This window comes from Mytilus galloprovincialis, chromosome 8, assembly GCF_965363235.1.
Source record: "Mytilus galloprovincialis chromosome 8, xbMytGall1.hap1.1, whole genome shotgun sequence".
Taxonomy (NCBI): Eukaryota; Metazoa; Mollusca; class Bivalvia; order Mytilida; family Mytilidae; genus Mytilus; species Mytilus galloprovincialis.
In genome coordinates, this window is record NC_134845.1 from 77,141,787 (window position 1) to 77,159,116 (window position 17,330).

Consider the following 17,330-nt stretch of genomic DNA (forward strand, 5'->3'; position numbering starts at 1 on the left):
GATAACTTGATCGGCGTTTTTTTTTCAATAAAAACAATGAGACATATTATTTATATTTAAGTGTACGCACTGACAGGTCACAAATGCTTTGAATGATCGCAATTCAATTTATTACGAAGGTCTAAGATAAAAAAAAATGGTCACAGAAACTTAACCGATTGTTTATGGAACCATTTAAGTCGATGTCTAAAGAATCCTGCCAGACGGACATGAACACATTCTAATTATTAAAACCAACAACACAAAACCCTTAAAACGTTTACCAATCAATGAAGGAAATAAGTTCACGGTCACATGAATCGTCATGTGCATGGCCAAAGGAAAAATAATATAGAAATGAGGTCAAGGACAAGGGCAATGGACATATGGCAAATAGGAAAAAAGCGTTAGATCTGTGTTCCGTACTAGTATATGTTGCAGTCAAACTTTTGACATATGCAGCTTTATACAAATAGTTCAAAACGCTATGAATTCGAATCACTTAGTCTCGCTTGTTTAAAAATATCAATGAGAATGTTTATAATAAACATAATCAAACTCACATAATCCGATTTCGCTGGTGTCCTTGTTTTCTTATGTTTTACAATATTTTAATTCGTTATACACTTTATAACATAAATGGCGAATCTAGAAGACGTATAGGTTGCACGCCCCCGACCCCACCTTTAGTTGCCAAAACTGTATTGATTCATGTATTTAACGATTTTTTAAAGCAAATAATAGTTAAAATATTGTTCGACTCGCTACGCTCGACGGTATGGAAAAGCTGTTCGAATTACGTCCACTTTGAAATAAACTGAATCCGTCTGTCCGTATATATTGTCAAAATATATTGACCAACGTCAGTGTACGATCACCATTACACAATGTCGACAGTACATACCCGTTTTTTATAGTAAGGTTAACCATGGAAGTAATAGGTTAAAAAATATTTATTATTGAATTTTGTCGATGACCTGAGACTATTATACTAATTTATACATAATAGTTTAGTTACAATTAGTGATAAAAATTAATGCATGGTAGTTGTAATCCTTTACTTCCTATAAACATTCATTTTCTATGTCGATTATGCATGCATATATACATTTGTCTTATCATCAACGTTTATCCTTAAGAAGATTTATTTGTAACGATCATAGAAAAGATTACATACATAGAATGTTTATATTACTAATAAAGGTGTCCATTCTATTGTAATAGAAAATCATATATCAAGTGTGTGTTTCGATTTTTTAAGATCTATGCCTGGGATAAGAAAAGTTTTGTTAACAGGAAATTTATAAAAGGGACCACATTATTGATATTCATGTCAAAAAGCGGCTATAACATGATCACGCGTAAATGTAGAAAATGCAGGTATATACATTCTACATGTTGATTGTGCAACATGTCTTTAAGGTTGATTATAACGAACGAAACCAAAAAAAAAAAAAATGCCCATCTAAAACTAAGAAAGATTTTATCTTTCTAAAACACAAAATGCATTTAACTTTTATATATCTAGTGGATGCTAGGCATTAAAACTTCCCAAACAGCACAGGTAAGTCTGTACACAGAGTAGTTTTTGAGTTGAAAATACGGCTATATTTGTCCATTTGTTATGATGAACCTTAAGGCCCCCCTTTTTGTCCCCCTAAAAAACCATTAACATACGAACATGTTTAGAACGATTAGTAATACATATAATTTATCAATCAACTAATAGAAGTCTCTGTGTTTGTTTCTTGCAGAAATATTTTCGTTTTCTATTTCAATAACATTAACATGATTAACGGTACCAATGTTTCTGCACCAGTTTGTAAACTCTACACGCTTCTGTTTTTTTTCACATCAACACCGACAAGAGTTCCAGCGGTACTTTATAAAGCACAAATTACACGTTTAAGAGGGTCATATGAATAACAATGAAATGGGATAACTACAATATAATGAATTATGCGGATTGGGCGTGACTTTAATTAATTGATAGATTGTTAAACATTGTTATAGCAAATGTTTGCTTATTCTGCCAAGGGTGTAGAGCAGGGGAGTGGATCGTAACCCTTGGCGAGCGAAGATGGTGAAAAACTGACAACAGAAGAACCATGTAAAATTATGACTGATAAAGAAGTCATGTAATCCTGAGTAGGAAAAGGGGGAAAATAATTTACGGTCAATTTAGGCTGTAACACATAATTACGTATGAGAATGCATAGAAGCTATAAGAAATAGAAATCTGTTTCCTTTCGGTTATTTGTACATGCAAAGGTGACATGATGTATTTGAACCACTTAAAACTGTTTCCTATGAAGGGAAACATGTACAACAATCACTGTAAAGTGCTTTTCATGCAGATTTAGTGCACTTTTTATAATGGACTTCAACTTTTATGTACATAGCTCCTTACAATTCCAAACATTTCACATCCTTCAAACAGGCCATTAGACCAGGACCAGAAATACCAAAAAAAACCCAACATTTTGCATGCACATTTATTCAGTGATAATCTACTTTTCTCATCTTTCTCTCTATTCAGGGTTTACATGTGATGATAGAAACTTACAATAAAGCATAACCTCAAATATCGATACACGAAAACCTGCCTGCCAGAGAGAAATTCAGCTAGCTTATCATGCATAGAAATGAAAAGGGCTAAAAATGATTATTTCAGCCATATAATTCTAAAACTAGACATTTTCCCAGAACTTTTATTTGATATAGAAGAAAATTCTTTAATTTCAATTCAGTTTGACAAACTAATACCCCCAAATCATTCAGGGAAATATCAAACATACAGAATCTACACACAATGAATTCATCTCTTAGTTAGACAGCTTCAGCCATACTATTTTTTTACCTTTTCAAACTGAACAAAATCACTACTTTACCTTTAAATTTATCCCTCCTATTTTTTAACATCTAATTTTCTAACTTTAACTCACTATTTCATGTATGAAATATAAAGAAATAAATTTGGAACCTGAATGATTTTTTGGAAGAATTACACTGTTCACAGTCTTAGGACTCTTAGAAAAAATGGACGATAACCGTGTCCCCGGACCTAATAATCGCTTACTTCTTCAAATTCTTCATTATAATTCAATATTGCTCAGTCAGGAATCTTCGATATGGCTAAATAATAATGGCTCCCTATTTCTAACATACTTCTTCATATTGTTCAGCATCTTCTTCATATTGTTCAGCATCTTCTTCATATATTTCATTGTGAATATGTTTTTTCCTGTGCTTTGAGATAAAAATGTCAGTTTGTTTGCCGTTGAAGTGTTCATATACTCCTACCTTCTCCTTGTCGGTAAGTATTTCCTGAGATGAAACTTCATTTGTGAAATATTTTGGTGTCATTATCGGAAATCGGATGAGGTAAATCAAATCACCGAGAGTCTTCCTAACATTTTCATCAAAAGTCGGCATAGATTGCTCCTCGCATTGCAGTTTCGCCCATTGTACCATTCTTTGGTAGATTGTTGTTTCATCGCAATACAGTTGGTCGGATTCTAGAATCAATTTAAGGCAGTCACCGGATAAATATAAGAAATCGTCTGACACTAAACTAGCACTTCCGTTCTTGAAAATAAAATCCAGTGCTTCTTCTTTCAGATCGGTCATGTGGAAGTCATGTGCTGTTTGAAATACGGTACATGCGTGATCTTTATCTACACTTGAAGTTTAGAATTTATTACATTCATCTTTCAGAGTTTGTAACATATACTTTTCTGATCCATACAGAAGTCCTTTGATGTTTCTAGCGTCGATTTCTATTTTTTCGGTGTATATGTACCTGTTAGAAAAATATTATTAGTTACATAGTGTGCTAGTGACCTAATACGGTATATATGGGGTCAGTAAATTCCATATGGGGTGAGAGCGAAGCTCGAATCCCCATATGGAATTTACTGACCCCATATATACCGTATTACGTCACTAGCACACTATGTAACGAATTTATCTTACCGACTATCTTAACGTGTGAAATTAAGACTAGTGATTCTCAAAATGAGAAAGTCTACTAAGAAAATACTTCCATTGATCCTACAAAAACAGATGCCAACAATAACGACTTGTAAGGTTTAAATGTGTTTTATGAATTTTTTTCAATCTTAATCATCAATTTCTTCGTCTGTTGGAACTTTTAAGATTTTTTCTCAGTACCGTTTTTTTTAAAGGGACATAACACCTTTACTAACCGTGTATGAAATAAGCCCCGCCCCCTTCTTACCTAATAAGGAATATAAAGGGACGTAACTCCACTACTAACCGTGTATGAGATAAGCCCCGCCTCCCTACTAACCTAATATCAAATATACACGGTTTGCACGCGGACGCTTTTAACCAATCATATTCCTGGAAATGTATAGGAGGTAAGATAAGTTGTTATATCATTCTTTTTGCGTTACATGTAATACAAAACAATATAGTCTGATATAGTTTGATTTTTTAAAATACCCTCAACACTAAAATTTGTAATTGATGTATAATTATATAGTAATATGTTTGAAAAGTTGCTCAGTCAGGAATGTTCGATATGGCTAAAATAATGGCTCCCTATTCATTTCTATTTCTAGAATGATTTGAAAATTAGGATTAAATGGTTATGTTTAAAATGCATCGGTCTTTAACAATGACTAGATCAAAAATAGGAATTTGTGTTTGAAAATTGACGTGTCATCGTTATTCTCTTTAAAAGATCATAGATAGCATACAACTAAATTTATCTACAAGTTCAATAAAAACATGCGAATGTCTATACAGGTTTCTTGGTTCGAAAACATATAGCAAATGCGTCTACAATAAGAATGTTTTACATTATGTTTCTTGTGATAAATGAGTTGTTTCATCAATATTTTTTAGGCTGTGGAACCATGCCCACCAGTTGTATGTACCTACTAGTTGTTTTAATCAAAAAGACTGCAAAAAACAGAAAAATCATTAAATTTCAAACGCCAGTAGTGAACATGAATTATGACCTCCTAATACTGCAGAATCCAGTATCAAAATTAACATAAATATAAAAACATTGCGATCTCATGAAATTGGTATCTCATAGGTCTGTTTGATTTCATGTTATAGATTTAAAAATGTTAATTGACGTTTTTACCTGAATAAGAATTATTTTTTTCTGGATCAAATCAGTCGACGAAATGATTTACCTTTGTTTCCCTTTTAATATTAGAATTCTTTTCCCTTTAATGATTGAACATGATTATGCATGCAATGTTAAAATTACTGTAGAAACTTACTGTAACATCATATTAAAATATGCTGGTGTAATGTCTACAATATCAACATCACCCTTTTCTGATAGGGGTCCTTCAAACATCCTGTAGAATACAGGACTAGCAATCGCCAGCATGTACTTATGGGCTTTGATTGTTGACTTGTCTGATCCAACATGTAATGGGACGTCACACATTAGCTGATTATCTAACATGTATTTCATTCGATCTGACAGTGATTTTCCTATCTGCCAATCAATTTGAGCTTCCATTGTCATCTTGAATAATTCAAACAAATCAAACTGAATTTTACATACATGATTAATACATGCATGTGTTTACGTATTTTAGCCGAGGTCTCCGGTCATAGTGATAATTAATACAAGCTCGGGTTTTCTGTGCACTATTCAGACTCATTTGTGTAAATGTGATGCCTACTCGATGAAACAATTTGATATATAGTTGCGGCATCTTTGTTCAAATTTAGATATATATCTTACATATGAAAAATTAACACTCAGATTGATCTGTTCAGTTGTTGCTATTTTTTTAGACCGGCTAGTATATGCATAGAGCAGGAGCACAAAGTCATGAAAGCCAAGACTTTATTCATATGTATAAAAACAAAAGTAACAGACACATTTTACAAGTTGAAAAAAAGTGTATTCATTTGCAGGTACTGGTATTTTACAGATGCTGTCCCGACTATGCATTTATTGGACAGTCATGGAAAGACTGTACCTGGTTCTCTAATTCTGTTAGCAATTATAATTCACAGTTGTAAATTCTTTATTAAGATCTTTTATTAAGATCCAACCAGATAAAAAGTATTTACATCCTCGTGTGATGTATTTTCGTACTGATAACAATTTTCACTGCCTACTGGTTATTACTCTTGAGTTTTTATTTAGGTGTTTACTCAACTTCTTAAAGCATAATCTGTTGAATGATTTTGTGTGTCTAGATTTTTTTGTCCAAGCTCACTACGTTTTCTAATGTTTCTGATTACTTAGCGATTTTCTTATGTCAACAAAACGCTGTCATATGTTTTCGTATGAATGAAAAATTGGATCAATACAGGAACAGGAAATGGCTATAAAATCCGGAAATGAGTATTTTCTAAAGTCGTGGTTCTGGTAGTCGCTTGAATCATATTTTGTTTTTATTAAATACTTTTTAGTACCACAAATAACAAGTAAATAGTTTAAGGTTGGTGTTTTATGTGCTGAAATTGAAACATTATGATTACATTTCAGATTTGCACTGGGTTTCTACAAAGGACATTATTATATTATAAATGCAGTTTTCAATATTTGGGATTAAATGTAAAAAATAAAACTGTTTTCATCTTTATGTATCAAGGGTGTATACAAAGAATTGTCCATAGGATATTGAATAAATGAATTTTGAACAAGTATTTTATATAAGAACCATATAACTTTAACTCACTGGTTTGTAATGAAAATGATAAAAACACGACATGACAGTCACATGTATTGAGGACCCGGTGTCTGTAACTCCTCAGAATGTTTCTCTTCAACTTTTCTAATGATGCATATTTTGACATTAAATGAAAATGGCTGAACAGGTAAGTTTAGTATAATTAGTTCTAACATCTTTAAAAACTACTGTAAATATGTCATACATTTATACATTTGTCATGTTCTAGCGTTGTTGTTGTTCCAAATATAGAAACCGAAAAACACGTGTGCAGTCTAAACTGACGAAATGTGGTTGATACGAAAACATATGACATACGAAAACATATGACACGACGATTGTTTGTTCTTTGGTTTTCTATGTTGTGTCATGTGTACCATTGTTTGTCTGTTTGTCTTTTTCATTTTAAGCCATGGCGTTGTCAGTTTGTTTTCGATTTATGAGTTTGACTGTCCCTCTGGTATCTTTCGTCCCTCTTTTATTAACAGTCAACTCCTCCCCTTTTTTATTTGTTCGATTTTACTGTCGAACAGAAGAACATAGAAATAAGGAAACGTGCTTGTCATTTGAATAACAGTTACTTATACATTTAATACATACACACAAAGACAAATACTTGATTGATTGATTGTTGGTTGTTTAACGCGTATACTTGACGATAGAAGTTCACGTGAAGATATTGTTATACATATTTCCACTCAGAAGTCATGTAAGTTTGTAAGGTCAATAACGAGAACAATGGAATTGATATGAATTAATTATAAATATCCTTATTTTAATTACGTTGGGTTTCATTTTTAATAAGCACACTGTTTTGAAGTAAAAACTTTAAGTTAAATGTTAATCATTTACTCACCTTAAAGAAAACAAGATAATTGTGACAATTATTCAAACAGGAAGTAAAAAAATATTTTGTCACGTGTTTGAGTTTAAAATGGTTATAAATAGTTGCAATATGTATAGTGAATAAAAAATATGAAACTAATCGTGAACAAAATAAACGCAGGAAAAATACCCATTTCAATGAATGATCAAAATACAATTTTTCAATCGACGCCGACGACAAATAACGATAATTTGATTTATTAATTAACTACACTGTTATTGGACTAAATATGATGAAATCTGCCTATGCAGTATAAGGTGTAAACTCGACCAATACAGCATAACTCGGCCAATATAGATTTTTTTCTGTAATGGCCGAGTTATTCTATATTGGTCGAGATGACACAAATACAGGATTTCGGAACGTCTCTAGTTTTTATACCGAAAGTCACGATAAACACAAACTGAAAGTAAACAGTTGTTTGGAAGACACAGTTTTCCTTTAGTCATCATAAACATGCTGTAAAGTTCAGTATGGCATATATTTCAGGATAAAGACGGTCACATTAGTTTAAAAAGCATTTTGAAAGCAGACGATGGGCTTATTTCAGGTTTGGGGAACGAGTAGATTATCACACAGTTCATTTCTTGGCGACCTCATAATTTCACGATGGTACAAATACTTGTTTACATTCGCTTTTTTTTTGTAAACTGTCATTTATTTTTAAACCAGAACCAGGCATTTGCATTCTGTTATTATGCACATCTTCGTTCTTTGGTCATTTGGCTTATGGATAGTTGTATCATTTTCAACTCCTACATTATTTTTTTTAGAATATATTCAATTAGTTTCTGCATGACACATGCAATGGCATTACCTTTCCAATTACTATTCATGTGTTGACTCTAAATTAAAATTGTAACACTTTATACATGTTATAGTGACTGGAAAGTGTAGAAAATGCTGAAGACACCACGAAACAGCACCAGATCATTATATATTGCATCTAATAAAAAGAAACTGAGATTTGGATAGTTCCACTTCAAGGTAAAATATTTCTCTTGTGAAATGAAATTAAAAAAAATATTGTAACACTGTAGTTAATTAATAAAGATACTGTATTGGTCTTCGGTCAGCTGTATTGGACTTCGGCTTCGCTTCAGGCCAATACAGCAAGCCTCGGACCAATAACAAGGCCAATACAGAAATACTTACGTAATAATATCATATATAGCTGATTCGAGGGATGTATAGGGCGTATCATTTCAGTTTCTAATTGGAAAATAAACAATTGTTTTGCATGAAACTATTGAAAAAAATCAATAGATATTCTGTTTTGGTGCCCCTTTTCTAAAACCCTGTGTCTTTCCTTGTATAGATCACTTGATTTCGATAAGATCAGAAACTTACTGCAATATATTTTCTTTTCGTACAAACAATATAAAGTTTGGTTTTGTGCGTTTCGTTATTGTAGGGTCTGTGATTTATCCAAAACAATTATGAAACGTTTTAGATTTTTCATAATATTTCCGTTTATTCTCGTATTAAAGCAACAAACAAAACAAAAAAACGACCGATGAAAAATAGATTACAAATCAACAGAATGATTTCCAGGAACTGAAATTCTGACACAAAAATGTGGACGACAAATCATTAAGATTGTGAATATACAGTCAATACCTGAGAGAATTTCCTTCGTAATGAAAGATTTGACAGTCTTAAAGGATCATAAACAAAAACGTAGGACTCAGTACAACAAATAGTCACGCTTCAATCTTTTGCCACTGTTGTTATTTTAAAGAATTTTCCAAATAATAACATGAATAAATTATACCTATATTCATCTAAGAACCCTAAGGAGTCATCTTTATATTTAAGATCTATCTTTATCTTACCTACTATACATTTCCAGGAATATGATTGGTTAAAAGCGTCCGCGTGCAAACCGTGTACATTTGATATTAGGTTAGTAGGGAGGCGGGGCTTATCTCATACACGGTTAGTAGTGGAGTTACGTCCCTTTATATTCCTTATTAGGTAAGAAGGGGGCGGGGCTTATTTCATACACGGTTAGTAAAGGTGTTATGTCCCTTTAAAAAAAAACGGTACTGAGAAAAAATCTTAAAAGTTCCAACAGACGAAGAAATTGATGATTAAGATTGAAAAAAATTCATAAAACACATTTAAACCTTACAAGTCGTTATTGTTGGCATCTGTTTTTGTAGGATCAATGGAAGTATTTTCTTAGTAGACTTTCTCATTTTGAGAATCACTAGTCTTAATTTCACACGTTAAGATAGTCGGTAAGATAAATTCGTTACATAGTGTGCTAGTGACGTAATACGGTATATATGGGGTCAGTAAATTCCAGATGGGGATTCGAGCTTCGCTCTCACCCCATATGGAATTTACTGACCCCATAAATACCGTATTAGGTCACTAGCACACTATGTAACTAATAATATTATTTTCAAACTGACGAATCAAAAAGCCATGTTTCATTATCATAATATGAAGAAACGTATGATGTATGTGATTTTGATTTTTTTTAACTGGTATTGAAGTTGTATAAATGAGATGTAAATGATGGATTACATTTACCCTGCAATTAGCCTTCTATTCGACAGTTGTACAAATAAATTTTGCTTTATTTGTACATTGTATAGTATTCAAATTATGCATTATGCCTCGCTCACATGTTACCGAAACTATTTTGTCATCATCTTAACCTTGCGTGACCCCGATTGACAACTATGTAAACAAAACGCCGCTATCGTTGACTGGTTCGAAACATTTTTTAAATTGCAAAACGTTCCGACTGCGGAACCAGAATAATACTTTTTTTTTTTTTGTTTTTTGTTTTTTTTTTTTTTGTTTTTTTTTTTTTTGTTTTTTTTGTTTTTTTTTGAAGGTATATATATTTTATTGAAATCTTTACATTTGTTAGTTTAAAACATCGATTACCGGTACCTTATCCCGGCCTCGTTAACATTAGTAATGATATTTATATATAAAGGAGTTAGTGGTTGTTAGTAATATTCACCAAATATATATATATAATGTACCAGTATAAATACATGTAAGTTAGATGCTAACAAATATAAAGATGGTTCAATATAAATGTCTTATAAAACAAACAAAAAATAAACAGTTCTTCATAAATGACATATTATTTAGTTTTAGATTTTAAGGAATCAAACAAAGATTTTAAATCCATAGTAGTTTCATTTCTTTTTTCTCTTTCTCCTCTCTTCCCTCCCTTTTCTAAAGCAATAAATGTTTAAATGATTTTATTAAATTTTAACTCCTCCCTCACAAGAAAAAAAAAAAAATATAAATAAAAAAAAATTAAAAATAAATAGCTAAGATAAGCTTTAAAACACACTGAAAGTAATTAAGAAAAAGAAAAGCAACAAAAACCACAAAAAAAACCAAAATGGCCCTTATAGCCCCTAGTCCTTTATGAATATATAAATAAATATCAGGAAATAACAATGTAAAGAGGTAAATAGAAAAAAGAAATGAGAACCACTTGCATTCACTTTCACTTTCTCTCAGTCTCTCATACACACATACAATTCTTACTTACATACACACATACATTACTTAATTATGTACATAATTATTGTTCACAATTACATCAAAGAATAACCAAAATCTAATCAGAAAATTTGCTCACAGATTAATATCATACTCTATGGTGGAAATATATATTGTAATGGGGTCCAAAATTTTTCATATACCTCAACATTATTATATTTTTTTGCAATATAATATTCATATGACTGATACTGTTTTATTCTATTTTTAAAACCAAAAATATTAGGAGTAAGTTCCTTAAACTTACATTTATAAATATAGTTTTTTGCTACTATAAATAAAAGATTCATGAATAAGCTTTCTGAATAGAAACCAAGGAATATCTGATTTTTACTGATGGCAAAATCCCTGCTATACAATCTTATTTGCTGTAATAATGATGACCAAAATTGATATGTTATTGGACAATCATAGAAAAAATGTACAATAGTTTCGTCATCAAGTTTACAAAAAGTACATGAACTAGAATCTTTCTTCTTTATCTTGTACAAAAAAGAGTTTGTTGGAATTATTTGGTGCAGTATTTTGTATTGGAAGCTTTTTAAGTAGGTATCTTTGCAAGACTTCCTTAGTAGCATAAAGTATGTTTGCCAATTTTCAATTTCTGAGTCTAACAACTGCTCCCATTTCTGAAATTTTTCAAGGGGAGGTTGAAATATATGATCGATAAGACTCTTATACACAAATTTTGGTTTCTTATTATTAATAATCTGAGTACAAAAAGCATCAGAGATTTTGACATTTTCAATCTGTTGAGAACCACAATATTCTTTTATGTGATCTTTAATAAATTTTGTAATATTGGAGATTAGACTGTAATATTTCAGAAAATTATTTGTAAGAATCTTATGTCTAATCTTTTCAAATGTAAAGAATTCTTTGTTTTGACAATTTACAAGGTCTTTTATATACTGTACACCAAAGTCCTTCCATTGCATATAAATAGTGTAATCTGAAAGTGGCACAAAATTTAAAATATCTAGCGATAGTATATCATGTGTACAAGCCTTAGTATCAGGCTTTGCAGTATGTAAGCAAAATAAAACATCTTTCCAAAAAGGATTCTTAACATAGCCATGAACTTCTAGTAGTTTTTCTTTTTGTAAAGAAAAGACTCTGTCACCACCAAATTTGGTTAATTCAGACAATAATAAAGTCTGCCATGACCCCTCTAAATTCAAAAGAAGTCTTCTAACCCAGCTTATTTTTAGATATGTACTAAAAGATGACAAATGCACCATGTTCAAACCTCCCTGCATAAAATCCCCAATTAGTGTATTGCGTTTTATACGTTCTAATTTCCCATTCCAAATAAAGTTATAAAAGAGAGTATTAAACTCTTTAATTTTAATCTGGGATAGATTTGGTAAAGCTGTTAGCAAATGAACTATCTTTGGTAATGCCAGAGTCTTTACAACAGTAATTTTACCAAGTAATGTAAGTTTTCTGTGTTCCCAAGCCTTAAGTATTGATGACATTTCCTTGATTTTCTTTGTGAAATTTATATCTAACATAGCTTGTAAATCTAATGAAAAATCTATTCCTAAAAGTTTGAAATTTGACTTTGTCCATTGAAGATTATAATTAGGACAAAGTATATGGTCTGAATATTTTTTGGTTCCAATCCAAACAGCTTTGGTCTTGGATGCATTCATTTTTAGCCCAGAAACCCTGTGAAAAGAATCAAAACATTTTAAAGTCTCCTCTAAAGATTTTTCTTTTCCATCTAAAACAAGAAATGTGTCATCAGCATACTGGCTCAACAATAATTCTTTGTTGTGAATAGGAATACCATGGATGTCAGATGTAGATTTTAGTTTTAGCGCTAATAATTCAACACCTATAATAAATAAATATGGGGATAGGGGGTCACCTTGTCTACAGCCTCGCTCAAGATTGAAGAAACTTGACAAATTACCATTATTTATTACACAGCTTTTAGCTTCTGAATAGAGAGTCTCAAACCATTTGCATATAGATGGTCCGAAATTAAAGCTTTTTAGAGCTTTTACTATAAAATCCCACTCAACAGAATCAAATGCTTTCTCAAAATCGACAAGTAACAGTAAACCAGTCATATTATGCTCTTCAAGATAGTGCATAAGATCATATAATAAGCGAATGTTTTCCCCAATGAACCTATCTTTAATAAACCCATTCTGAGTTTCACTTATAATAAATGGTAATACTGGTTTGAGTCTGTTAGCTATAGCTGCTGAAGCTATTTTAATGTCAGTATTCAGTAAACTGATGGGTCGCCAATTACTCATATATCTCCTATCTTTTCCATCTTTTGGAAGGCAAGTAATGACACTCTGATATTGAAAACTAGAAAAATTTCTATGCTCATACCCAAAATATAAAGATCGATATACAAAAGATCTCTCCAAAAATTTTTATAAAAATCAACTGTAAATCCATCAGAACCTGGACTCTTACCATTTGTCATATGTTTCAGTGCCATAGCACATTCATCAAATGTCAAGTTACCCTCACACAGATCACTTTGTTCCTGTGTGAGTTTAACATTATGGTTATAAAAAGAGTTGTCTTCCCTGTCAGATCTTCTGCTTGAATACAGAGTTTTATAAAATTTCTGTTGTTCAAAAAGAATGCTTGACTGTTCAGAAATATGTTTACCTTGGTCATCAATCAATTCAGCCATTGTCTTTTTAATGAAATTACTCTTCTCTAATTTGCAAAAGTATTCGGAGCATTTTTCTCCATTTTCGTGCCAGTTTGCTCTTGATCTGAGGAGTAAACCTTCAATCTTTTGTTCCCTTTTATTTTCTAGTTCTAGTTTCTTCCCATATAAAGTAGCTTGAACATTAACATTTGGTGACATATTCATAATATTTTCTAATTGTTCAACCTCTTTTTCAAGCTTAGATGTATGTTCTCTATCCTCTCTATTTTTTCCAATACTATAAGAAATGGACAAAGTCCTGATCTTCATCTTCAGGATTTCAAAAAATAATTGATCATTACATGTAAGTTTAACATCGAGACAATTTTGAATGTCACCTGAAAGATAATACTCAGAAATAGTGTCTTTTATACATGTCTTAATTTTTTTCACATACTCAACATCTCTTACAAGTTGTGAATTAAATTTCCAATACCCCTTTCCCCGCTTAGCAAGACTGGCAGAAAAAGTAAAGACAATGGCAGAATGATCTGTCTTATAACCGGGTATAATCTTCGTGTTCTTCATAAGAGAATATATGTCCTCAGTGACTAAGAAATAGTCTAGTCGACTTTGTTTAATAGGAGAAGGTTGACGCCAAGTAAATTTTCTGTCAGTAGGGTGACATGTTCGCCAAGGATCTAATAATTCTAATTTTTCAATAATTTCTTCAATCTTTTCACGAGATTTGGGATTTCTTTTATGTAAAATGTTATATGTATCTAGATTGCAGTCCTGGACAACATTCCAATCACCACATAATAAAATACTAGTATTAGCATACAATGCTATTTTATATAATATATCAGCAAACAATAATGGTTCATCTGTATTATATCCATATAAACATACTAAAGTCAATCTCTGTTCAAATAAAGTGATATCAATAACAATATAACGACCATTCTGGTCAAATTTAGTGTCATGAATAGTAAAATCTAAACCCTTTTTAAACATGATACTAACTCCAGCGCTTCTATTGTTATGGTGACAAAAAATGCAAGTATTGCCCCATTCTTCTTCCCATATTTTTTCAACATCTTTACTGCTATGTGTTTCTTGAAAGCATATAATTGAAGCATGTTTGTCCTTTGCCCAATCAAAGACATCCAATCTTTTCTTTTTATTAGAAAATAAACCCCTTACATTCATAGATAGTATATTAATATTATTATCTATTCCCATAGGTTATGTATATAAAACAGATAGAACATAAACCCGAGAGCAAATAAGTTAATTGTAAAACAGTAATAAAGTACATATTGTAATCACATACACACAACACACATACAATAAAATGACACTGGCGATAATGTACAAAACACATCAGATTGGTTTCACAGTATTGGCATAAATAATGAACGGTTTTTAAAAATTAATAAAAAAAAAAAAGAACACAATAAAAAAAAAATGTATCAACATAGGCCTGAAGATTATCTTACTCAAAGTTAAAAAAATAAATAATAATGTTGTGATTCTAATAGTGATTTAAAGCAAAGAATGAATTGATTGCTTCGTTATTTCTTTATTTCTTTATTGAAGTCACAGAGGTGTAGCCTGGTAAAAGTAACTTGAATTGAAGGGGGAAACACCTGTTTGTTATCTTGAAAAATATATTGAATTATCTCCCAGAATAATACTGTCGTAAACAATAAACAAACACACTTTTTTTTCAACTGTATTATTATTATAACATCAACAAAAGAACATTGTGGAACATATGCATTTACAAAAGGGGGGTTTACTTGAATTGCCTGCTCACCTTAATATGCTGAATTATTTGATGATGATTTGATAGACAAAGACCTGCAAGACACCCTCATCCAGTTATATAGGCAAAATGAACAAGATTTTTTCTTTAATAATAGATATTTTTCGCTTTAGTCTAATAACTCGAAGATTTCTCCCAGTAATGAATGCATACAGACGTCTAATATATTTATATTGGAAAACTTTATCAAATCCTAATATTTCCTAATATATATATATGACTTTACCGTTTGAAGTTAAAAAAAATGAATTGGGGTGTAAAAGCGTTGACTGAAGTAAATTGTAAAAATGTGCGTACCGCACGGTCAGCGCTTTTACAACCCTATGAAATTACTAAAAGTGACTTTCGATACTTATTATTACAGTTTTTAGCTATGATCATAAAAACACCCCTATTTTTATTATTTATTTCTTTGAATAACCTGTGTACTTTTTTTGTGACAGCACGTGTCAGGCATGAATGATAAACTTCATTGGGATATGAAGTTGAATTTTAGTATGACACACATTCGTTGTTATCCAATCAATACACACTGATATCGTAAACTATTACCCGTGAGCTACACTACTAGTATACTATTTTTTGTGAGTGAACGTATATTTAAAAAAAATGCTTAAAACATGTCGAACGGCTAATATTTTTCGATATCTATATGTAGAAAACACGTTAACCGGTTCGCTCGTTTACTGATATTTTTTGCCTCCCTTATACTGTTTTACAAGCTTAATACCATCTCCTCGCTCATTGTGACGTCGCTGACAAAGTATTGACAGATCACTTTTCTCCAGATATTGTGACATCGCTGTTAATTCCTGCTCTCAAAGCCGGGATAAGAGAACCACAGAGCATGAGGATATTGGTGAAGCGACGAACAATAATTAACCATTCATTTTTCCACTAAAATTAAGTCAGATGATTGTTCTGGCCAGCTCACAGAGTTAATGTGCTATAGCTTCGTGATCATTGATATGCAATACGTGTCCTATAATCTAGTGCATTATCATCTGGGAAAAGACGGAAATAATTAGGAAAGTGCCTAACAGTTATGGAAAAATGTATCACAAAGAGCGTCATTGAACATACGGTACGACTTGAAAATATATATCAAAACGACATGGTTAAATTTCGATCACTTTGACCGTAATCCGTGCTCAAGTCTTCCATTTGCTTTTCACTCATATATAGACTTGATCTTCCAGAACACACTTGACAAAATCTCTAGACAAACTAGCTTTGGCCAATATCTCTTCGAAATTTCGTCCTAGCGTGAAATCTTGAAAAAAATCAATGAGCTTAAAACATTGTCTATGGTACGTTAATTAACGCGAACACGTACCCTTTACTATTTAAATTAACCAGTTACGTCAGCTTGTAGGTCTCATGAATGTATAAAAATTAAAATCACAAAAATACTGAACTCCGAGGAAAATTCATTTGGAAAGTCCCTAATCACATCGCAAATTCAAATAACGAAACAAATCAAACGAATGGACAACAACTGTCTTGTTCCTGACTTGGTACAGGCATTTTCAAATGTAGAAAATGATGGATTGAACCTGGTTTTATAGCGCTAAATCTCTCACTGTTACGACAATATCATCAACAAGCAACTGTCTCGTTCAGTAATGGGGATTATCACAGTCACTTCACTTGAAATACCTGTTGCAACGTGTGTGTTTCTTGATGGTACTATAAACAAATACATATGTTTACATCATCGTAGTTTAAACTGTGGTGAATAATTGTCTATTTAACAATACTGCCACATCTCCTTATTTGTCTATGAAATGA

General features: G+C 31.6%; 1 pseudogene; it reads right to left on the bottom strand.

Annotated features, from left to right (window-relative positions):
- Positions 1-2,999: 2,999 nt before the first annotated feature.
- LOC143043533 (BTB/POZ domain-containing protein 6-like) lies at positions 3,000-5,502 on the bottom strand (annotated as a pseudogene).
- Positions 5,503-17,330: the final 11,828 nt, after the last annotated feature.